Source organism: Narcine bancroftii, chromosome 2, assembly GCF_036971445.1.
Source record: "Narcine bancroftii isolate sNarBan1 chromosome 2, sNarBan1.hap1, whole genome shotgun sequence".
In the NCBI taxonomy this organism is placed as follows: Eukaryota; Metazoa; Chordata; class Chondrichthyes; order Torpediniformes; family Narcinidae; genus Narcine; species Narcine bancroftii.
The window spans coordinates 15443733-15469169 of record NC_091470.1 but is presented as its reverse complement, the minus strand read 5'-3'; the positions used below and the strand labels follow the sequence as shown (position 1 = coordinate 15469169).

Below are 25437 nucleotides of genomic sequence, written 5' to 3'. Positions count from 1 at the left end.
TCCCTCTCCTGCCGCTTTGCTCATCTTCCAGCTGAGAGACCTGGTGTCGGGCGTCCCTCAGCTGGTCGCGACGTGGTTGCCCGCTCCTCAGCTGAGCCCCCCTCCCATCGGTATTTTCCTTTACCTTAGATTGCGCAGTTGTGCACTTTTATTTGGCTCAGAGAGCCATTTTTTGCAGTCCACCGGTCGGGGGGTCGCGACTTCGCAGGGCCGACACCAATCTCGGAGATCAGACGCTCTTCGCTACCACGGCTCCCTGTTCCTTCGTGCTGTTAAGGCCTTCTCCTTTCTTTTCTTTTTTTTTCTCTGTTGTTTTTACTTTTTCCTTCTTGGGTGCCATCTTCTTTCTCTTCTCTGCTACTTTATCTTTTATTTCTTATATTTTATATTTATTGAACTTTGACTTTTTTTCTTCTTTTCTGGAGAAGGCTGGTTTTACCCGACCGGCCACTACTCCATAACGTGACTCCTCAGCTTTAAAATGTTGACCCTCTTCTTCCAGATCAAAGATCTCAATGATAATCTGCTCACTGATGCCCAGTTGACCTTTCTGCAGAAGTGCCTGGCTACATTTCTCACAGCACTCAAACAGGGACAAAAGATCAGAATTTCAGAAGAGAGACAGAAGTTATTGCTCTGGTATCTGCCCTGGAAAAGTAAAAGAAGATCACATGATGAGAGGAGAGTGAGAGGAGATGAAACCCAGGAGCTCTCAGATCCAAAGCAAAGAAAAGCATAGAAATAGATTAAAACTATCAAAATACAGTACTCACCAGTGGTGCTGGAAGACGTCAACATTAAAAAGATGACAAAGAAAAATAAAACAGCCAGCAAATACACCAAACAATTGGCTCTGATGCTAGGGGATCGCCTTGAGGTGCCTCGTGGTAAAGAAAATGATGGTGCCAACTGGAAGCCCACAGCAGAGTACATTGTGAAAATGGAGGTGCAGCCCACCTCGCAAGGATTATTCCTTTTATTCAAATCAGCATGACCCCTACACCAGGATAGATTTGTTCTTGGCGTCACCCCCAAAATAGAGGGTAGGATCATGAAAACTGAATACATGGTGAGACTTTTGTCAGACTAATCCCCCCATGACATTGACAATTTCAATGCCAGATAAACAGGAGATGGCATATAGATGGCTCCTTACTACTGTTGAAGAAGCCACAGACAAATTCTTTCTTTGGGACACTCTTAAGGCATATTTGAAAGGTCAAATAATTGGTTATATAAAAGCAGTTAAAAGAGAATATTTAAGGATGTAGAGGAATTGGAACAGGAGATTGTGGACAGAAAAAGACTTGCAAAATTGGGGCTCATAAGAAAATTATCAGGCTCTGGAAAATAAAAGCACTTAAATATAATACACTCTAAACATATACGATGGAGAAGGCCTTATTAAGATTGAGACAGAAATATTATGAGCTGGGGGACCAAGCCCATAGATTCCTCTCTTGGCAGCTGAGGGCAGAGCAGGCCTCAAGATAGGGGACAACAAGAACTCATAAGCCAAAAGATACAAATAAAACTTGAAGACAATTTTATGAAAAAATGTATGTTAGAATCTCTGGGGAAGCCTGAGAAAATAGAGGAGTCCCTGTCAAAATTGGAATTACCAAATTTAGGTCAGGAAGATCAGGAGGAATTAAATGCTCCCTTCACAGAAGAAGAAATAGAAAAAGCATTGAATCTGTTATAAGTTGTTAAGTCTCCAGGGGAGGATGGGTTCCCCCTGAGTTTTACAGGGAACTCAAAGATCTCCCATCTTTATGGAGGTGGTGGATCAGGCAGTTGAAACCCATATACTCTCAGAATCTTTTTCAATGGCAATTATTACAGTGATTCTTTAAAATGATAGGTACCCTCTGAAACCATCCTCTTATAGACCTATTTCAATGCTGAATATGGACTATAGTTGCGAAGACTCTAGCAAATAGATTGGCTAAGCATTTGCCAAAGCTAACAAATATAGACCAAGCGGGCTTTGTACAAAAGAGACAGGCTGCAGAAAACATAAGCAGACTGCTGAGTATCATATATCTGCCACAATTAAGGGATGAACCAAGTGTAGTTGTGCCTTGGATACAGAGAAGGCATTTGATAGACTAGAGTGGGAATTCCTGTTTAAGGTATTGAAAATTTGGGCTAGGGCCAACTTTTATAAATTGAATTTGGGCAGTGTATCATGCACCCTAGGTTAAAGTTGTGACCAATGGGTAAATATCTCCAGCCTTCCCAATGTCGAGGTCTAGTAGACAGGGGTGTCCTTTTTCTCTAGCTCTATTCATTTTGGCTAAAGAAACATTGACTGAAGCCATATGACAGGGGTTCGGAATGGTTCTGGAAGAACACAAAATCAACCTACTTGCAGATGATGTTCTGATATATCTAAGTGACCCAGCAAGTTTGTTGGCCAAGCTTTACTCTACCCTGGAGGAATATGGGGGAGTCTGTAGATACAAGATTAATTTGGACAAAAGCTAAATTATGCCATTTACAAAAGGGGACTATGAACAATTTAAAGAAAACAGTCAATTGGAGTGGCCACAAAAAGGATCTGGAAGTCAGGGTGGATAATAATCTATAAAATTTTTATAAACTAAATTATACCCCCTTGCTCAAAAAAATTGAGGAGGACATAAACAGATGGATGACCCTGCCCATTACATTAGTGGGCAGGGTCAATTGTATCAAGATGAATGTGTTGCCAAGGCCTCATTACCTCTTCCAGGCTTTGTTCATGGCATTCCCCTGGAGATTCTTCCAGAACATTAAATCACAGGCAAGTGGATTAATTTGGAACAGGAAGATGGCCAGGGTTTCCATGCAGAATTTAACTTGAAATTACAGTCTGGTCGGACTGAGATGACCAGACTTTAGGAAAGACTATTAGGCAGCACAGTTGAGGTATTTTGCCTCACTCTTTGAGAGAGGAGGCATACTATCCTGGGCACAAATTGGTCTGCACATGACAGGTAAAAAGATGGCAGAAGACTTTACTTATAATTTATCTGGCGACAAAGACACCCCCTTATTAAAATCTATTCTCGATGTATGGAACAAGATTAATCAATGTATTGGATTTAAAGTGAGGCTTTCTTAAAAAACACCCCTGACTCAGAATGGCTTAATACCATGGACAATAGAAAACAAGATCCTGGACACCTGGTCAACATGGAGTTTGAAAAACTATAAATAAAATATTCAAAAAATGCAATGTTCCTCGTTGATGTCAAATATATGACCATCATTATCTGTTCATCCATCATCCTCTTTCCATCACAAATTTAGAAATGAGAATGTTTGCCGTTGATTGCACAGTGCTCAATTTCATTTGTAACTCACCAAATGAACCAATCCAGACCTGCATACAGCAAGGCTTTGACAACATTCAGACATTGGCTGAAAAATTCCTGGTAATGATCAAAATGACTATCTCCAACAAGACTATCTACCCAGTCACCCTGTATCTTCTTCAACAGTATTTTCACCACAGTCGTCTTCTTCTGGCTATCCATCCTATAGGATGCTAATGGTTCCTTTCAGTCAGTTTGTGGGGTTGATATGAGGATATCCCATTCCTCTGAAAGGAACAGTGTGTGCGTGAATGGATTTAGGTGAGAAAGGGTTACACAGGTTCAAACCCATCCTCTTGACATCCTCCCCTGGATCCAGCAGCATGGTGAGGTCCAAGACAGCTGGGGGAAGTTCTGTTGCAGTGAATGGCCAGACAAAGCTTCGATGCAAGCATCTGCCCTTTCCACACTTCACAACACGTGTTTGCTAGAGAGGGTTCGTCCACCCTTTGACAGGTCTGGCTTTTCATCCTGTAGGGTGTCTAACCTCTCTCCGCATCAGGTAAGCCTGGTGGGGGAGCCACTGACCACCAACCATGTGTCAGGAAGTACTCGGTGACATGATATCAGTGGCATTCAGATGGGGGACCTTGAGGTCACCACAATTAACATCATAAAGGTCACCTTTGACTATAAACTCAGCAATAACATGCATGCCACTGCCTCAGTAAGACTGACAGCATCATAAAGAACACCCATCAACCTGGCACAACCTCTTATCACTGCTCCCTCTGTGCAGAAGGTACAGAAACCTGAAGATCAGCAATCACAGGTCAAAGAACAGACTCAGACTCTTGAACCTCCCCTTCTCACAATAATCAGAGTGCTCTGATACCTCAAAAGAATTGTCTGCACTATTTCTATGTTCAGCTGCAGGAAATAGGAATTTTGGTGCATATGTACATGGTATAATGTATATGATAATAACCAAGTTATCATGAAATCAGTGTATTGTATGTTTTCAGCTTTTGTTTATTGTACTGAAAATGAAGGAAAAAATGTGTAAATGTCAAGTCCAAAAAAAATGGGAGGAAAACCTTGTCATCCAATTCAGATCACTTATGCGCAAGAATTTATATTATATGGTATGTCAATATGAAAAACAATTGCCAGTAAACTCAGGAATCTTTTTAATTAAGTGGAATTCTGCAACAGTTAAGTACATTTCTCTTGAGTTTTAATAGCAGTTCCTGTTAGGTGAATACAACAAAGAATTTGTCAAGGTCCTGCTATTTAAAAAAACCCAAAAAGTACAATTATCTTTCTACCTATGATTAGTAACCAGATAAAATCCAATATATTATCACTTCTTGCTCAGAGTTAAACAGACCTTTGGTCCAACTCACTCCTGCGAGAAAGATATCCATCTGAGCTCATCCCACTTGCATGGCCTCGATCTCTTGAACCCGTTCTAATAAATGTACCAGTCCAAGTTTATTTAAATGTAATTATTCTTGCCTCCATCAGTTCCTATGGTTGCTCATTCCATGTGTGGAAAACATTACCCCCAGGATCCTTTTAGATTTTTTTCCTCTTCACTTTAAACCTATGCCACCTTGCTTTAGACTCCTCTATCCTGGGAAAAACACAGTGACTATTAATCTTACCTATTTCATTTAGAATTTTGTACAACCTCATTCTCCAGCAGGTCAAAAGGTCCCAGTGTATGTTTTTTAAAAAAAAATTTCAGCATACAGCACGGTAACAGGGCATTTGGGCCCGAGTCTGTGCCGCCCAATTTACACCCATTTAGCCTTCACCCCCAGTACGTTTTGAATGGTGGGAGGTAAATGGAACCCCTAGGGAAAACACACACAGACATAGATCGAACCCGTCCCGATCACTGGTATTGTAAAGGCATTGCACTAACTGCTATGCCAACCGTGCCACCCCATCATAGAACAATTACAGCACAGAAAAAGGCCACCTCGGCCCCTCTGGTCTGTGCAGAACCATTTTTTCCTAGTCCCACTGACCTGCCCCAAGCCCATAGCCCTCCATACTTCTCCCATCCTTGTACCTGTCCAAATTCTTCTTCACTGAGCCCACATTCACCACTTTAGCTGGAAGTTCGATCCACACTCCCACCACTCTGTGTGAAGATGCTCCCCCTCATGTTCCCCCTAAACCTTTCCCCTTTCACCCTTAACCCATGTCCTCTGGTTTGTATCTCATCTACCCTCGGTGGAAAAAGTCTATCGACATTTACTCTATCTATCCCCCTCATAATTTTAAATACCTCTATCAAATCTTTTCTTCTATGCTCCAGGGAATAAAGTTCTAACCTGCTTGGCCTTTCACTGTAACTTAGTTCCTGAAGTCCAGGCAACATCCTAGCAAATCTTCTTTGCACCCTTTTTATCTTATTGATATCCTTCCTGTAGTTAGGTGACCAAAACTGTACACAATATTCCAAATATGGTCTCACCAATATCTTATAAACTTTACCATAACACCAACTCATATACTCAGTACTTTGATTTATGAAGGCTAATATGCCAAAAAGCTCTCTTTTCAACCCTATCCACTTTCAGGGAATTATGCATCTGTATTCCCAGATCCTTCTATTCTACTGCACTCCTCAGTGCCCTATTATTTATCATGTACGTCGTTCTTGGTCCATTTGCCATTTTTCAGCCCATTTTATCAGCTGATCCAGATCTCTCTGCAAGCTTTGAAAACCTTCTTTGCTGTCTACAATGCATCTAATCTCAGCGTCATCTGCAAACTTGCTGATCCAATTTACCACATTATCATCCAGATCATTGATATAGATGACAAACAATGGTCCCAGTGCCAATCTCTGAGGTACTAATCACAAGTCTCCAATCTGAGAATCAATCTTCCACAACTACTCTCTACCTTCTCCCGTCCAGCCACTGTTGAATCCAGTTCACTACTTCACCATGAATACCTGGCGTCTGAGTAACCTCCCATGCAGGATCTTGTCAAAGGCCTTACTGAAGTTCATTGAGACATCCACAGCCTTTCCTTCATCAACTTTCCTGGTAACCTCCTCAAAAAACTCTATGAGATTGGTTAAACATGACCTACTATGCACAAAGCCATGTTGATTATTCCTGTTCTGTGCTCAGTTCTGGTCTCCAAATTATAGAAAGGATATAGATAAGGTGGAGAGGGTGCAGAGAAAGTTTACAAGGATGTTGCCTGGCTTACAGCATCTGGATTACAGGGAGAAATGAAGGAGACTGGGACTTTATTCATTGGAATGTAGACGACTGAGAGGGGACTTGATAGAGGTATTTAAAATTATGAAAGGAATAGATAGACTAGACATAAATAGACTTTCCCCTGAGCGCAGGGGAGGCTGAAACAAGAGGCCATGAGTTAAGGGGGCAACACTTTAGGAGAAATATTAGAGGTGGCTTTTTCACTCAGCGAGTAGTGGCAGAATGGAATGATCTTCCGAATGAGATAGTTGCGGCAGGGTCCATTCTGTCATTTAAGAGAAGGTTGGATGTGTACGTGGAGGAGAAGGTTTGGAGGGTTATTGGCGGAGAGCGGGAGGTTTGAGCTAATGGAGTTTTAGTGAACCAGTGTGGACTTGAAAGGCCAACATGGCCTGTTTCCACTCCGTAAATGGTTATATGGTTATGGTTAATCAGTCCCTGGCTATCCAAATTGTATATCCCATCTCTTAGAACACCTTCCAATACTTTACCTACCACTGATGTCAGGCTCACTGCTATAATTTCCAAGGTTAATTTTGGAGCCTTCCAACTCAAGCTCTGCAGCCCCGATAAAATACTTCTGAATCTTGGCAAGGTTACCCGAATTGTAGAGTATTTTAAATGTGGCCATACAACCTCTAACACAGCTGTCACAGGATGTTAACATTCCAAATGGGAAATGAGTACCATTAATCCACCACAGTAATTTTCTTTTTTCAATATTTTTATTGGTTTTATCAAATAAATGTTCCATAGGTACATTACAATAAAGTATCAACAAATCTCAGAGAAATACAAGTGCTGAAATCTATGTTACATTAAAAAGATTATACAAAATATCTAATTCAATCCCCTCCCTTTGGAGGCCAGCAGAGTAATTTTCTTAATCATTTTTTGTGATTTTCAGGCAAGTCACTAAAAGGCCGTTTTTAATTTTACAGTTTATAATGATCAAAACCACCTCGAAACATGACTTTCAGAGGTTCCTGTTTAAAAATACTAAAAGTATACATTTTTGAATTGCGATAAATGTTTGAAAAAAATAATGTTGTTTTATATATGTATGACTCTCTTAAGAATTGAACTCCTCCTTAAAAGTCATGCAAGCAAGCTCCAAGTGGATTTAGTCATGTATTCCATTCACTTGGTGATGAAGTGATTTGGTCATTTAACCACCCCACCCCACCACGTGCATTTTTCATAGAGGATTTTTCTCTAGCTTTAATTTATATTTCTCACGACATTAAATGCAAATTCCAGATGCAAGGGTAATTGACCTTTTTGTGTGCACTGCAATACAGAATGTTTCATATCAAATAAAGTTCACTGGAACTGAGAAGTTTCCAAAAAGAGAAATCTAAAACATAAGCCTTATGCAAAACAAATGACAATGACCCTTCAACTTTCAGAAAAGTTGAATGTACTTAAATTAGCCTTTTATTACAATTTTGAATGTTCACAAATACAATACGTGACCATATTTTGAATTTTCAACATTCACGGTCCTTTGAATCTTTCCTATTTCTGCAACCACAGTTCTGTTTTGACTGCAATTTAGAATTGTAATTAAATTGAATAAAGTAAAATTGAGAACATGTTTATGTTCAAGGACTTATTTTTTCAGCACCCTTGATCCTGAGGCAATATTTGCTGCACATCTTGGGTATCATGAATGCTTGGGAATAAACCTCAGGAAGATAATAAGATTATATTTAGAAACAGGTGACCCTCTCTCACAAGACACCAGTTAAAGGAACAGAAATACACCTTGGGGAATTCATAAATCAGTTCTAAAAATCTGAGCAACCAAATCTCTCTCACACAATCTTTGTGAGAAAAAATACCAAATAAATAAACAACCTTTTAAAAATTCTCATTTCTTGACAATAGCAGATGATGTTGTTTCACATTATGGAAAAAATTGGCAGATGGTTTTCTCGGAACGCAAACTCTTCTCCACCACCATCCCACTCCCAAAAATCCCTCCACAATGCAAGAGTCTCCTGCAGCAATTTTTAAAGTCATCTAAATCACATGGCAGGTGTGCTTTCAAAATATATTCATTAGTACGCAATAAATTTATTTATCACAAAGTGCAGTGAAGATTCCTCTGGAGCAGACTAACTAGTTAATCTAACATTCCCTCAGTTAGAGGGTAGATAGGGTCATAAAAGAGAGCTTTTAGCATGTTGCCCTTCATAAATCAAAAATAGGAGTTGGGATGTCATGGTGAAAGGAGGCAAAATTTGGTATTGCATGCATTTTGGTCAAATGTATGTGGAAGGAAGTAGATGATGGGAAGTGGGGGGGGGTGGTGGGGGGGAGCGGGGGGGGGGGTGGGGGGGGGGAATGGAGTTGAATAACCAGAATCAGATACAAAAAGGTTATAGACAATTTTTATGTCAGGGCGAGGCAGCTATACAGAATAAACTATTTCTATCCAATTTTATGTAAAAATTCTACATCCCCCAGCTATATAAAAAAAATACATGAAGCCATCCTTTCAACAGAATACTAACATAATTCGAAGAGGCGTAGAAGCTCTGTTCAATATCTGGATCAATAGACTTTTAAAAGGATAGCTTCATATACTTTTTTTAAAAATAAGGAGATGCAGAATTTTACACAAAAATGGACAGAAAAAGTTTATTCTGTACAGGTATCTCACCTTGACACGTTTTGCATAAACCTCTTTGTATCTCTCCTTCCACATCATGCATTTTCTGCATGAATTCATTAATGCTTCCTGTGATAAGTTCCATACTCACGATAGAATGTTATCAATCATTCAACAAATAATCAATACCGTGACCATCTTTGTTGGCTGAATAACTGAAACTGATGAGTCAGAACACAGAACGGAGATTGAGAACCTGATTGGGTGGTGTCAGATCAGGAATATTGCTCTCAATGTCACCAAGACCAAGGAGATTATTAATGATTTTTAGGAAGGACAGGCTGAAGGGTCATGCACCTTCCTGGAATGATGGGACAGAGGTGGGGAGGATTGGAACCTTCAAGTTCTTGAGAATCCATATCTTAGAAGACCCGAAGCCAGTGCATAAAGGCAGCTATGAAGAAGAAATGCCAATGCCGATACTTTCTAAGAAGTAAGAGGTGATTTGGTGCATTGTGGAAAGTGTACTGACTGGTTACATCTCAGCCTGGTTTGGGAATTCAACTGCCCAGGAATGCAGAAAGCTTGAGAAGATAACAAAGAACACCAGATACATCTCACCTCCCATCCACTGAATATATCTAATGATGACTACTCATTGCACACTGACCCCAACTTCCCCATCAAACTTGCAGACAAGTGCTCTCTGGTCTTCCCTGACACCACCCTCCCCCCCCAAACTCCCTTCATTATCTCAACAGATTATTCTCTGAAACTCCACTATTTTCAGCCCAACCCCAGTATCAGCCAATCCTTCGCCTATCTGCTTTTTCACAAGGATGTCTCTCCACCCTTTTGGGAATGAAATTCTTGCAGCTTTTGAATTTCTCTAACTCGACAGAACAGAAGGTATTTGAGCAGTCAGAAAAATTGTAAATGCAAATGACTAAATTTCATAAACAATGAAACCACGAGGAGTCACGTGATGGAGTAGTGGCCGGTATGGGAACTCCTGACCTCTCCAGAAAAGTTAAAAAGATAGAGAAAAAACAAAGGCACAAACATAAAAACCATAACAAAGTGAAAGTAAAAGTGTGGAGAAAATGGCAGTGAAGAAAGAAAAACCAAAAACAACGGGAAGAAAAGAAGGAAAGGCGTCAGAAGAAGAAGGTGAAGGCCTTACCTGTACGAGGAGGCCGGCCGTGGAGAGAGAAGCCACGAACTCGGGACTACAAAAATGGCTCACGGTGCCAAACAAAAGTGCGCAACCGCGCACGCGCGAATCCTCGCGCATGCACGATGCGCAAGACAAAAATAACACTGACGGGAGGGGGGACCAGCTGAGGAGTCGATCTCCACAGCTGAAACAGGCAACTACAACACAACAGCAAGAGGAAAACATAGAAAATAACGAGAACAAGAAGGAAGAGAATAAAAATAAGAAATCAAAGAAACAACAGATGACCAACCCAGAGGAAGAAGACCAACACCAAGACACTTCTAAAAAATAAGAAGACCAAAAATACCCAACAAAATAAAACAAACAACCCAACAAGAAAACCAGAAGAGACAGAGGTAAAGGACACAGACCCTGGAGTGGACTCAGAAGAAGAGGAGGAAAAGATGTATTCTTCAATGAAACAGCTAGGTAGCTCTATAACCCACGTTCATTCTAAGCTTAATGAATTGGTGAATATCAATACTCAACAGATGGCTGACTATGGAGCATTTAAAATGAAACCACTGAAAGACTTGATATGTGTGATCAAGGTTTAGTTGATGTACAAGATCAACTGCAAGATGTAAACAAAACAATTGAAACATTGCAGATTCAGAATAAAAATCTAGCAAAAAAAGTTGATTATTTGGAGAACCAATCTAGACGGAACAATGTAAAAATTGTTGGTTTGCCAGAAGATATAGAAGGACAAGATCCAAGAAAATTCTTTACCGAATGGATTCCACGAGTGTTAGGGCAAGATAAGTTCCCTGAAGGTTTAATATTGGAATGTGCTCACAGAGCTTTAAGAAGGAAACCTTTTTCAGGACAGAATCCGAGACCTGTTCTGGTCTGTTGTTTAAATTATTGTGATAGAGAGACAATTTTACGTGTGGCTATTAGAAACACTCAGCAAAATAGATCTCCTTTGATGGTCCAGAATAATCGTGTTTTTTTTTAATCCGGATCTGAGTCAAGAAATTATGTTTCAACGACGTGAATTTAATTCTGTGAAAGAGTTGTTGTGGAAAAAAGGATACAAGGCAACTTTTAGGTACCTTGCGGTATTTAAGATTTTTCAGGATGGATATCAGCCAAAGTTTTTTGATAATCCTAAAGAAGCTATGGACTTTGTTCAATCTTTACCGATCACGCAATTTCAAGAACGACGTAGTCCTCCTCGGTCTCCAAAGAGAGTGGAGATACAAGATGGGAATCAGATTCCAAGAAGAAATGGAAACAATGGTGGTCGAAGTGATAAAATTTATTTAAAAAAAATACATTTTTTTTGGAAGATCTTAGTCATTGATGATAGTTTAATATGAAATGCGAGTTGGGAGAGGGAACTGGGTGGGCACTATTTTCCAGAAGTCGTCAGCTACGTGTGAGTTATCTCACACCCAGTATTTTGTGGGAGTTACCGCATTGTGCGGTTTAAACAGGAGGAGGTAGTAGTAACCTCCTGCCTGTTTTTTTTTCTTAATTTTTGGGTTAAGGAGTGAAGTTTTTTTTTAATTACTTTTTTTTAAATAAAAATTTTTTTTATTTTTTTTTATTTGTTTTTGATTGTAGTTTTAAGAGGGAATAAGAGGAAGAGTTTTTTTTCTTTTGGGGGTTTCTTTTCTTTCTTTCTTTTTTTTTCTTGTGTTGAGTTGTTGTAAGGAATGTCTAAATTGAAGTTTGCTTCTTTTAATGTCCAGGGTTTAAATAATCCCATTAAGCATAAGAAAGTACTTGCTTACTTAAAAAAAATTAAAAGTTGATGTGGCTTTTTTTTTTAAACAGAAAACTCATTTGACAGATAAGGAACATTTGAAACTCAAACGTGAATGGGTTGGACAAGTTTTTTATTCTTCATTTAATTCAAAAGCAAAAGGAGTGGCAATTTTGGTGCACAAGAATTTACCATTTCAGTTACAAAATGAAGAGAAAAATGGTGGAAGATTATTAAAATTGAACTGTACAATTTTTAATGAAGCTTGGACTTTGCTTGATGTTTATGCTCCGAATGTTGAGGATACAGCTTTTATTGTCGATATGTCTTTATTACTTGGACAAACGAATTCCAATGTGATGATTGGGGGAGATTTGAATGTGGTATTGGAGCCTTTATTGGACAAGTATCCAAGAGTAATTAAGAAATCGAAGATGGCAGTTCAAGTAACTAATATGATGTCAGATTTGAATTTAGTTGATATTTGGCGAAGATTTAATCCTACAGAGAAAGATTTTCTTTTTATTCGTCACGACATAATTCTTTTTCTAGAATTGATTATTTTTTAATTTCAACACATTTGCAGGATAGGGTTACATCTGTGGATTATAAGGCAAGACTGGTTTCGGACCATTCATTATTATTGTTAGAATATCAGAGTTCACAGGATGTTCAGAGAGCTCCAAGATGGAGATTCAATACTATGTTACTGCAAAAACCGGAATTTATTAGTTATTTAAAACAACAAATTGAGGTTTTTATTAGTTATAATAGTAATTCTGTTTCTAGTCATTTTGTTTTATGGGATGCAATGAAAGCTTTTTTACGAGGTCAAATTATTAGTTATGCTTCTAAAGTAAAGAAAGAGAGAATTAAAGAGATTGAAGATTTAGAGAAAAAGATAACTGTTACTGAAAAAGAATTTCAAAAAAATGCTACTGAAACGCAAAAGAATCAGTTAACGAATTTAAAATTTAAATATAATGAATTACAAACATATCAGTTTGAATGTTTAATGAACCGAACTAAACATAAATTTTATGAATGGGGTGAGAAAGCTCATAAAGTTCTGTCATGGCAGTTAAAAAAGGAACAATTATCTAGAATTATACCAGTAATTAGAAAGAAATCAGGTATTACTTTTAGTCAAAAGGAAATTAATGAGGAATTTTGTAATTTTTATAAAAAATTATATACTTTGGAATGTAAAGATGTAACTGAGGATGCTATAGATTCTTTTTTGAAAAATATTAAATTGCCACAATTGAATCAAGATAGACAGGAGTTAGATAAATCCTTTACAGAAAAGGAAATAGAAACGGCGATAGAGATATGCCAAATGGAAAGGCACCTGGTGAAGATGGATTTTCTATCGAGTTTTATAAAACTTTTTATGCTGATATATTTCCTATATATAAGGATGTTTTACAACAAATTTATGACACTTTTCGATTACCCGAGTCTTGTTCCAGCAATAATTACAGTTATACCAAAAAAAATAAAGATCCTTTACAGGTTTCTTCTTATAGACCAATATCGCTGTTAAATGTAGATTATAAAATTGTAGCAAAAGCTATGGCTAATCGATTAGCTCAATATTTGCCTAAAATAATACATAGTGATCAAACGGGATTTATAAAAAATAGATATGCGTCAGATAATATTTTGCGTTTAATAACTTTGATAAATAAATCTAAATCTCAGCTGAATTATCCAATAGTGGTTTCACTGGATGCAGAAAAGGCTTTTGATAGAGTGGAATGGAAGTTTTTGTTTAAAGTACTTGAGAAATTTTGTTTTGGTTCTTCATTTATTGGATTGATAAAGGCTTTATATAATAGTCCGAAGGCCAGAATTGCTGTCAATGGGCAGATTTCAGAATCTTTTAATTTAACAAGGTCGACTAGACAAGGATGCCCATTGTCACCTGCTTTATTTGCTATAGTTATTGAGCCTTTGGCACAATTAATACGTCAAAATGGAAATGTTAAAGGTATGAGAGTTCTGAATGAGGAACACAAGATTAATCTATTTGCTGATGATGTTTTATTATATTTGGTGGATCCGGATATTTCTTTACTAGCAATTCAAGAATGTTTAGAAATTTATGGTCAATTATCTGGTTATAAAGTAAACTGGGCCAAAAGTGAAATTTTATCAATTTGTAAAAATGATTATTCAATGTATAAAAGTATTACAAATTTGAAGTGGACCACACAAATTAAATATTTAGGAATTAATGTTAATACAGAATTTCAAGATTTATATTCAATTAATTATCTTCCTTTAATAAAAAGGAATAAATTAGATTTGACTAGGTGGAAGGATTTGCCTTTGGGTCTATTAGGAAGGATTAATACTATAAAAATGAATATTTTTCCCCGAATACAATACTTGTTTCAATCAATTCCTTATTTTTTAAATGAAAGTTTTTTTAAGGATCTATATAAAGCAATTAGAGACTTTTTATGGAAGGGAAAATTTCCGAGGGTAGCGATGAGAAAGCTGATGTGGGATTTTCAATTTGGAGGTTTAAGATTACCGAATTTTCAACATTATTATGAAGCAGCTCAATTTAAATTTCTTAGTGCATTAATGAATATGGATGATACGCCCAGTTGGGCAAAGATAGAAATGGCGGTTATTTCAGAAAAATTTTCTTATGAGTTTTTGTTTCGATGGAATAAAAATTTATTACAAACTTATGATGTCCCAATATTGAAGCATTTATTAAATTTATGGACAAGAAAACTTAATAAATTGGGGCTCAAAAATAAATGGTCTGGACGATTGCCATTATATAACAATCAACTTGTTCCTTTTACAGTCTTCAATATTACTGAAACAGTGGGAAAGGAAGGGAATAAAAAATGTATCCGATTATTTTTCTGAGGGATGTTTTTGTTCTTTTGATGAATTACAAAGGAAATTCGGTATTAGTGGAAACTCTGTATATGTGTATTATCAATTAAGATCTTTTGTAAAACAGATATGTGGTCGACATATGATTTTATTGCCGGATTCTAATTTTGAGGAATATGTACTTTCAATACCACAAAAGGGATATATATATATGATTTGTATTGTATTTTACAAGAAATTGATAGTAAAAAAGATTGGGATAAGGATAAGTTGAAATGGGAAAAAGATTTGGGTTTTATAATTGCTGAAGAAGCTTGGATGGAAATTTGTCAGAATAGTATTAGGAAATTGGTTAATGCTAGATTAGCGATGATTAATTACAATTTTATACATCAGTTATATTTAACACCGGAGAAACTAAAAAAGTTTGGTCTTAGTAAGTCGGATTGCTGTTTTCGTTGTGACCAGATGGCTAATACTTTTTTCAATACTGTTTGGTTTTGTGATCGATTGCAACAGTTTTGGAAGGGTATTCAATCTATATTTAATAGTTTATATAATATTTGTCTAGTATTAGATCCTGGTATATTTTTATTAGGGAATATGCAATCATTAATTGATTTGGGCCTACAAGATTATCAGATTTCTTTTATCTATTTAGCTTTAGCTGTGGCCAAGAAATGTATAGCTCTTACTTGGAAAGATAGAAATATATTAACTTTAGATAGGTGGTATTTGGAGATGAAGTTCTGTTTGACTATGGAAAGGATATCTTTTTCAATTCAGGATAGGGTGTCTTTTTATAGGTTGAAGTGGACTCCATTTGCTAAATATATGCATTTAAGTTTGATTTAAATATGTTTTTAAGTTTGATATTTTAGTATTGATTTTTTTTTCTGATGTTAGTATCTCTATTTGTTATGTTTTATCTTTTTTTTGTTTAAGGGTTTTTTTTATATAATTATTGTTCATTTTATTAACTCTTCACTCTTTCACTCTTTATTTTGGGGGGGTTAGACTAATTTTAAGCTAGGTCATTAATTTTGTGAACTAATTTGGGGAGGGGGGTTTAGTTTATTTAGTTTATTTAGTTTGTAATTTTTATTATCTTATGTTTAATCTTTTTACTGTAACTTTCTATTTTATTCATGTTATAAAATTTTAAATAAAGTTTTTTTAAAAAAAAAGGAGGAAGAACACAGAAAAATGGAAGATGAAGGGAAGGGCAAGTACATGGATATATATATTTTTTAAAGAATATATGGAAACAGTAAAAGAATGGCAGTCACAAGAATTCAGTGAAATAAAAAGAATAAAAAGTACAGAAGAAAAAGTGAATAGATTAGAGATGATCATGACAGATAGAGGAAAAAGAGTAGACAAGGTGGAAGAACGAGAAACAGCCATAGAAATGGAAGTAGATGATTTAAAAAAGAAATTAGAAGAATCTGATAAAAAAGTTAAAGAGTCACAGGAGCTGTTAGCTCAGAAGATAGATATAATGGAAAATTATAATAGAAGAAACAATATAAAGATAGTGGGCCTTAAGGAAGATGAAGAAGGCAAAAATATGAAAGAATTTATAAAATAATGGATCCCCAGGGTCCAAGGAAGACCAGAATTACAGGAAGAAATGGAAATAGAAAGGGCACATAGAACATTAGCCCCTCAACCACAACCACAACAAAAACCAAGATCCATTCTAGTAAAATTCCTAAGATATACAACAAGAGAAAATATATTGGAGAAGGCAATGAATAAAATAAGAGAAGACAAAAAACCACAGGAATACAAGGGTCAAAAAATATTTTTCTAGCCAGATACAAGTTTTGAACTCCTGAAGAAGAGGAAGGAGTTCAATGCAGCAAAAACGACCCTATGGAAAAAAGGTTATAAATTTATGTTAAAATACCCAGCGGTACTTAAAATAATTATTCCGGGGCAGCAAAACAAACTATTCTCGGATCCGGAAGAAGCACGAAAATTTGCAGAACAACTACAACTACAAACAGACAGAGAGATGAAGAGATGTAACAAGAACAAAAATGAGAACAAACTATATGTATGTGTGTATGTAGGTGCATCGGACTTGTCAGCCACAATCGAGCCTGCAGCTGACGTGGACTTTTACCCCCTCCATAAATCTTCGTCCACGAAGCCAAGCCAAAGAGATATATATATATATATATATATATGTGTGTGTATGTATCTAAGAAGGGAAAGAAAGGGAAGAAAGGAAGTAAGGAGGGAATTAAGAGAGTGACCTTTGTTATATATGAAGATTAAAATCTTTTCTGGGGGGGGCTGGGTGGGGAAGAATTACAGTCACTGCGAAATCAGTTGACGCTTGCGAGCAGATTCGCAAATCCAAATGAAGAGGGGAGATGTGGTTGCCTGACAAAGGACAAAGGACAACTCAGATAGTGGAGGGACTATTGGGGTTAAAGGAATTTTAGATATGAGAATAGTGGAAATATTTTACGTTTTAGAAATGTTGTCTTATAATATGTTCAAAAAAAGAATGCAGAAATGGATAAGAAGGGAAGGTGGTGATGAGGAAACAGAAAGGAAAGATAAACAAAGTATGAAATGGCTACGTTGAACTATATGACTTTAAATATTAATGGAATACATAACCAAATCAAAAGGAAGAAACTGTTAAATTTACTGAAAAAATAAAAAATTGATATAGCATTCGTACAAGAAACACATCTAACTGAAGTGGAGCACAAGAAATTAAAGAGAGATTGGATAGGACATGCAACAGCAGCGTCATATAATTCAAAAGCCAGAGGTGTAGCTATATTAATCAATAAAAATGTACCAATCAAAATAGAAGAGGAAATAATAGATCCAGCAGGGAGATATGTAACGATAAAATGTCAGATATATTCAGAATTTTGGAATTTACTCAATGTATATTCACCGAATGAAGAAGATCAAAAATTTATGCAAGATATCTTTTTGAAGATAGCAGATACGCAAGGGAACATACTAATAGGAGGGGATTTTAACCTTAATTTGGACTCAAACATGGATAAAACTGGAAAAAAAACTAACAGAAAGAACAAAGTACCAAATTTATAATTAAATCGATGCAAGAAATGCAACTTTTGGATATATGGAGGAAACAACACCCAAAGGAAAAGGAATATTCATACTATTCGGGTAGACATAAAACATACTCAAGGATAGACCTATTCCTGTTATCAGCCCACATTCAAGGGAGAGTTAGGAAAGCGGAATATAAAGCTAGACTATTATCGGACCACTCACCCATGTTATTGGCAATAGAGCTAGAGGACATCCCACCAAGAATGTATTTTTTTCTTTGGCTTGGCTTCGCGGACGAAGATTTATGGAGGGGGTAAAAAGTCCACGTCAGCTGCAGGCTCGTTTGTGGCTGACAAGTCCGATGCGGGACAGGCAGACACGATTGCAGCGGTTGCAGGGGAAAATTGGTTGGTTGGGGTTGGGTGTTGGGTTTTTCCTCCTTTGCCTTTTGTCAGTGAGGTGGGCTCTGCGGTCTTCTTCAAAGGAGGTTGCTGCCCGCCAAACTGTGAGGCGCCAAGATGCACGGTTTGAGGCGTTATCAGCCCACTGGCGGTGGTCAATGTGGCAGGCACCAAGAGATTTCTTTAGGCAGTCCTTGTACCTTTTCTTTGGTGCACCTCTGTCACGGTGGCCAGTGGAGAGCTCGCCATATAACACGATCTTGGGAAGGCGATGGTCCTCCATTCTGGAGACGTGACCCATCCAGCGCAGCTGGATCTTCAGCAGCGTGGACTCGATGCTGTCGACCTCTGCCATCTCGAGTACTTCGACGTTAGGGGTGTAAGCGCTCCAATGGATGTTGAGGATGGAGCGGAGACAACGCTGGTGGAAGCGTTCTAGGAGCCGTACGTGGTGCCGGTAGAGGACCCATGATTCGGAGCCGAACAGGAGTGTGGGTATGACAACGGCTCTGTATACGCTTATCTTTGTGAGGTTTTTCAGTTGGTTGTTTTTCCAGACTCTTGTGTAGTCTTCCAAAGGCGCTATTTGCCTTGGCGAGTCTGTTGTCTATCTCATTGTCGATCCTTGCATCTGATGAAATGGTGCAGCCGAGATAGGTAAACTGGTTGACCGTTTTGAGTTTCGTGTGCCCGATGGAGATGTGGGGGGGCTGGTAGTCATGGTGGGGAGCTGGCTGATGGAGGACCTCAGTTTTCTTCAGGCTGACTTCCAGGCCAAACATTTTGGCAGTTTCCGCAAAGCAGGACGTCAAGCGCTGAAGAGCTGGCTCTGAATGGGCAACTAAAGCGGCATCATCTGCAAAGAGTAGTTCACGGACAAGTTTCTCTTGTGTCTTGGTGTGAGCTTGCAGGCGCCTCAGATTGAAGAGACTGCCATCCGTGCGGTACCGGATGTAAACAACGTCTTCATTGTTGGGGTCTTTCATGGCTTGGTTCAGCATCATGCTGAAGAAGATTGAAAAGAGGGTTGGTGCGAGAACACAGCCTTGCTTCACACCATTGTTAATGGAGAAGGGTTCAGAGAGCTCATTTCTGTATCTGACCCGACCTTGTTGGTTTTCGTGCAGTTGGATAATCATGTTGAGGAACTTTGGGGGACATCCGATGCGCTCTAGTATTTGCCAAAGCCCTTTCCTGCTCACGGTGTCGAAGGCTTTGGTGAGGTCAACAAAGGTGATGTAGAGTCCTTTGTTTTGTTCTCTGCACTTTTCTTGGAGCTGTCTGAGGGCAAAGACCATGTCAGTGGTTCCTCTGTTTGCGCGAAAGCCGCACTGTGATTCTGGGAGAATATTCTCGGCGACACTAGGTATTATTCTATTTAGTAGAATCCTAGCGAAGATTTTGCCTGCAATGGAGAGCAACGTGATTCCCCTGTAGTTTGAGCAGTCTGATTTCTCGCCTTTGTTTTTGTACAGGGTGATGATGGTGGCATCACGAAGATCCTGAGGCAGTTTACCTTGGTCCCAACAAAGCTTGAAAAACTCATGCAGTTTGGCATGCAGTTTTGCCGCCAGCCTTCCAGACTTCTGGGGGGATTCCATCCATACCTTCTGCTTTGCCACTTTTCAGTTGTTCGATTGCCTTATATGTCTCATCCCACCAAGAATGTATAGATGGAGATTAAACCCCATGCTGCTTAAAAGACAGGATTTTAGAGAATTCATTGAACGACAAATTAAAATGTAATTTGAATTAAATACAGAAACAGTGAAAGATATGTTTATACTATGGGGCGCAATGAAAGCGTTCATCAGAGGGCAAATAATAAGTTATGTAACTAAGATGAAGAAGGACTACAATCGGGAAACAGAACAGTTGGAAAGGGAAATAACAAATATAGAAACAGAATTAGCAAAGAAGGAAGACACAACTAAAAGAGAATTGGCAGACAAAAAAATAAAATATGAAACACTACAAACATATAAGGTGGAGAAGAACATAATGAAGACAAAACAGAAATATTATGAGCTAGGAGAAAAAACCAACAAAATTCTAGCGTGGCAGCTTAAGACAGAAGAAACTAAAAGAATGGTATTGGCATGAAGGAAAAAGGACAAACAAATTACATATAATCCAACGGAGATCAATGAAAACTTCAGGGAATTCTACGAGCAATTATATCAAACTGAAAACGAAGGGAAAGAAGACAAAATAGATGAATTTCTAACTAAAATTGAACTACCGAAATTACAAACAGAGGAGCAAAATAAATTAATAAAACCATTTGAAATTGAAGAATTACAAGAGATATTAAAAAAAACTTCCAAACAATAAAACACCAGGAGAGGATGGATTCCCAATAGAATTCTATAAAACATTTAAAGACTTATTAATTCCTCCCCTTCTGGAAGTAATCAACTAGATTGATAAAACACAAAGCTTACCAGATTCATGCAAAACAGCAATAATTACAGTAATACTAAAGCAAGGGAAAGATCCACTCACACCAGCGTCATATAGACCAATATCTCTACTTAACACAGATTATAAGATCTTCTTTGGCTTGGCTTCGCGGACGAAGATTTATGGAGGGGGTAAAAAGTCCACGTCAGCTGCAGGCTCGTTTGTGGCTGACCAGTCCGATGCGGGACAGGCAGACACGATTGCAGCGGTTGCAAGGGAAAATTGGTTGGTTGGGGTTGGGTTTTTCCTCCTTTGCTAATAGCTAACCTATTAGCAAACAGATTAGCCGACTATGTATCAAAAATAGTAAATCTAGACCAAACTGGATTTATTAAAAAAAGAAGAACAACAGATAATATTTGTAAATTTATTAACTTAATTCATGCAGTAGAAGGAAATAAAACTCCAACAGTAGCGGTTGCTTTAGACGCAGAGAAGGCCTTTGACAGAGTAGAATGGAATTATTGATTCAAAATACTACAAAAATTCAGCCTACCAGAGAAATATATTAATTGGGTTAAAGCATTATATAAGGGGCCATTGGCGAAAGTGACAGTAAATGGATATATATCAACAAGGCAGGGATGTCCACTATCTCCCTCACTGTTCGTGTTAGCTATAGAACCACTAGCAGAACTGATAAGAACAGAAAATAAAATAAAAGGGATAAAAAGAGAAGGAATATAAAATCAGTCTATTTGCAGATGACGTTATAATATACTTAACAGAACCAAAAATATCAATAAAAGAATTACATAGGAAATTGAAGGAATATGGAGAAGTATCGGGATACAAGATCAACACAAATAAAAGTGAAGCAATGCCAACGAATAATGCGGATTTCACAAAGTTTAAGAAAGAATCGCCATTTAGATGGCAAACACAAACAATGCGATACCTAGGTATAGAACTAAATAAAAACCTCGGCCATCTATATAAACTCACTTACCATCCATTAATGAAAAAAATTACAAGACGACTGAGGGCATTGGAAAGACTTACCACTAACACTGATAGGAAGGATAAACTGTATTAAAATGAATATTTTCCCAAGGATACAATACCTATTTCAGTCATTACCAATACACCTAACAGAGAAATTCTTCAAGGAGTTAAAGAAAATAATAAGGAAATTCTTATGGAAAGGAGGGAAACTGAGGATAGCACTAGATAAATTAACAGAATGGTACAAACAAGGAGGCTTACAACTACCAAACTTTAAGAATCATTATAGAGCCGCACAATTAGGATACCTATCAGATTTTTATCAAGCAAGGGAAAAATCAGATTGGTCCAGATTAGAACTAGATAAAATAGGGGAGAAGATACCTGAACATATACTATATAAATGGGATGAAAAATTGGTGCAACGTAGGAATTCACTGGTATTGCATCATCTGCTCAACATTTGGAAGAAGATTCATGTAGAAAGGAATAAAACAAATTACCAACTGCCAAAACTAATATTGACGCAAAATCAGCTAATCCCTTTCACAATAGATAACCTTTCCTTTAGAGAATGGGAGAGAAAAGGGATCAAAAGAATAGAAAATTGTTTTTCGGGAAATAAATTATTATCCTTTGAACAAATGAAGGATAAATATAATATAACTCACGATACAATGTTTGCATACTACCAATTGAGATCCTACTTGAAGGACAAATTGGGAAAAAGTCTGAGGTTACCAGAGGGAAGTAATTTTGAATATGTGATTACAGACACAATGATAATTTAAAAATTTGTAACAAACATGTATATTAAACTGCAAGAAAAGGAGAACGAGGAAACAAACGGTAAACCTAAACAAAAATTGGAACACGATCTAAACATAAAGTTAAAGAATGAAACATGGGAGAAGTTATGCTCCGGAACTATGAGAAATACAATAAACACGTGGTTACGCATGATACAATGTAACTGGATACACAGGCTATACATCACATCTCAAAAGTTAAATAAATGGGACCCAACAGTATCAGACAGATGTTTTCGCTGTAAAAAGGAAATGGGAACAACAGTTCATGCAATTTGGACATGTGAGAAAGTGAAAAAATTTTGGGAAGATCTAAACCAGATATTAAATAAAATCACAAAAAGCAATATACCAAAGAACCCAGAGGTCTTCCTCCTAAGTAACATAAAAAACAAAGAATTTGGTCTTGATTTGGATGGAGCACAAAAAAGATTTGTTAGGATAGCCCTAGCTGTAGCAAAAAAATGTATTATGTCAACCTGGAAATTAGAAGACAACTTGAGAATACAACAGTAGTATATAGAAATGAATAAATGTATTCCATTAGAAAAAATAACATATAATTTAAGAAATAACATCACAATATTCAAACAAATATGGGAGCCATACATGAAATACAATAGAGAAATCCTACCATGGACTTCCACCACCTAAAATGACAGAAGGAGAAGACAACGAAAAGAACTGACTCAGTAAAATTTCTTGTTTATTTTTATTAAGTGACGACATTGTTTAACGGGTTTAATGTATCTTATAGATTGAACTCCAAATAAATGGGAAAGGGAGTGAAGGAGGGAGGGAAGGGAGGGGGGAAAGGGGGAGAAGACACTGTATATATTTATAGTGTGAAAAATAAAAAATTTTAAAAAAACAATGAAACCACCAAAAATCTCTTCACTATTTTTCTCGCACTGAATATGATCTGCCTTTTGTATTTATTACCACTTTGTCATGTAAACAATTGTATTTTTTTTTAAAGTAGCAATATTTCACAATGTGCTTGCATCACCAGTGTTTTTCAGTCTCCGTTCAAACCACAGACACATTTTATCTATGATTACAAACCCATCTTCACTACAGTGAATATCAAAAATATGAAAGCCTCATCGAGAACAAAGTAATTCAGACAAAACCTTCAGATAATATTCATATTTTTTTAAAAAATAACTTCTTTAGCATTCTTCGCCCTGCAGTAATATCGCATTTTCTTTCTCAGTGCAATCATGGTTTTTGCTGGTCATTCTGATCTGTGAAATTCACACATTCGCTTCTGCACAATCATTTTCTCATTTCATCTGGAAGTCACACACACACACACACACACACACACACACACAGAAAAGGGTTAAAATGTAACATGAAGTCACCAGTGTAGGATTGACTATTTAAGGGCTTTTTTAAAAAATGCAGCAGTAACTTCTCAACCAGATTCCTATTTCTGTTTCATTTTATACAGCAACAACATTACAGACCGCACGATGCACACCTACATATGCCTGCCAGAGAGAGAGAAAGAGAGAGAGAGAAAAGTACGAACCCTTCTGACCCACTTTCATCCATGTGCCTTGTCTGAGAATCTGTCAAGTTCCAGCCTCCACCAGCACCCCTGGCAAGGCGGGGGCGGGCAAGGGGGGGCGGGCAAGGGGGGGGCGGGCAAGGGGGGGGCGGGCAAGGGGGGGGCGGGCAAGGGGGGGGCGGGCAAGGGGGGGGCGGGCAAGGGGGGGCGGGCAAGGGGGGGCGGGCAAGGGGGGGGCGGGCAAGGGGGGGGCGGGCAAGGGGGGGCGGGCAAGGGGGGGCGGGCAAGGGGGGGCGGGCAAGGGGGGGCGGGCAAGGGGGGGCGGGCAAGGGGGGGCGGGCAAGGGGGGGGGCGGGCAAGGGGGGGGCGGGCAAGGCGGGGCGGGCAAGGCGGGGGCGGGCAAGGCGGGGGCGGGCAAGGCGGGGGCGGGCAAGGCGGGGGCGGGCAAGGCAGGGGCTGGCATGGCGGGCAGGGCAGGGGCTGGCATGGCGGGCAGGGCAGGGGCTGGCATGGCGGGCAGGGCAGGGGCTGGCATGGCAGGCAAGGCAGGGGCTGGCATGGCAGGCAAGGCAGGGGCTGGCATGGCAGGCAAGGCAGGGGCTGGCATGGCAGGCAAGGCAGGGGCTGGCATGGCAGGCAAGGCAGGGGCTGGCATGGCAGGCAAGGCAGGGGCTGGCATGGCAGGCAAGGCAGGGGCTGGCATGGCAAGCAAGGCAGGGGATGTCACGGCACGCAAGGCATGGGATGGCCAGGCAGGGCACGGCATTGCAGGCACCCACAGCTCCGTGTGTGCAGAAAAAAGCAGCTCCGCTCTCTCCCCTGCACTTGGCCGGGATGTTCCCGGGTGTGTGCTCCTCCCGCCCCGGGAAACAGGCGCTGGCTGGTCAGTGCCTCCGCCATTCTCTTGTCTCCTCCTGAACTGTCTCTTTGGAGGTTGTTCTTTAAACCAGTTCGCACATCCTTCCCCGCTTCATTATTTCCTCCCCTTGAACCAGGTTCCCCTGCAAGTTGAGGGGCCGGACACCGTGCAACCTGCTCCCGCCAACCGGCGGCGAAGGGGGAGGCTTCCTCCCCGACACTTACCTTGATGGCGGCGTCCTCTCCCGCCTCCGCCCGCCCGCTCGCGGGGAAACCGGTCCACCAGCGGAGCGAGCAGCGCCCCCCGCCGACCCCGACCCCGCACGCGCCACCCGTTGCCTTAACTCCCGACCTCTCCAGCGCCCGTTGGTCGAAGCCCTGGGATTGGCGAGGCCGCCGCCGTTCGTCTGATTCGTCCATTGTTCA

At 39.0% G+C, this 25437-nt stretch overlaps 1 protein-coding gene across 2 annotated transcripts in view; it reads right to left on the bottom strand.

Annotated features, from left to right (window-relative positions):
- Window positions 1-25317, bottom strand: part of ston2 (stonin 2) — a 153019-nt gene extending 127702 nt beyond the window's left edge. For both annotated transcript variants that reach the window (XR_011351052.1, XM_069915971.1), the window contains exon 1: window positions 25237-25317. The gene's annotated coding sequence lies outside the window, so the exon portion shown is untranslated. The remainder of the gene's footprint in view (window positions 1-25236) is intronic.
- Between the last annotated feature and the right edge of the window lie 120 nt (window positions 25318-25437).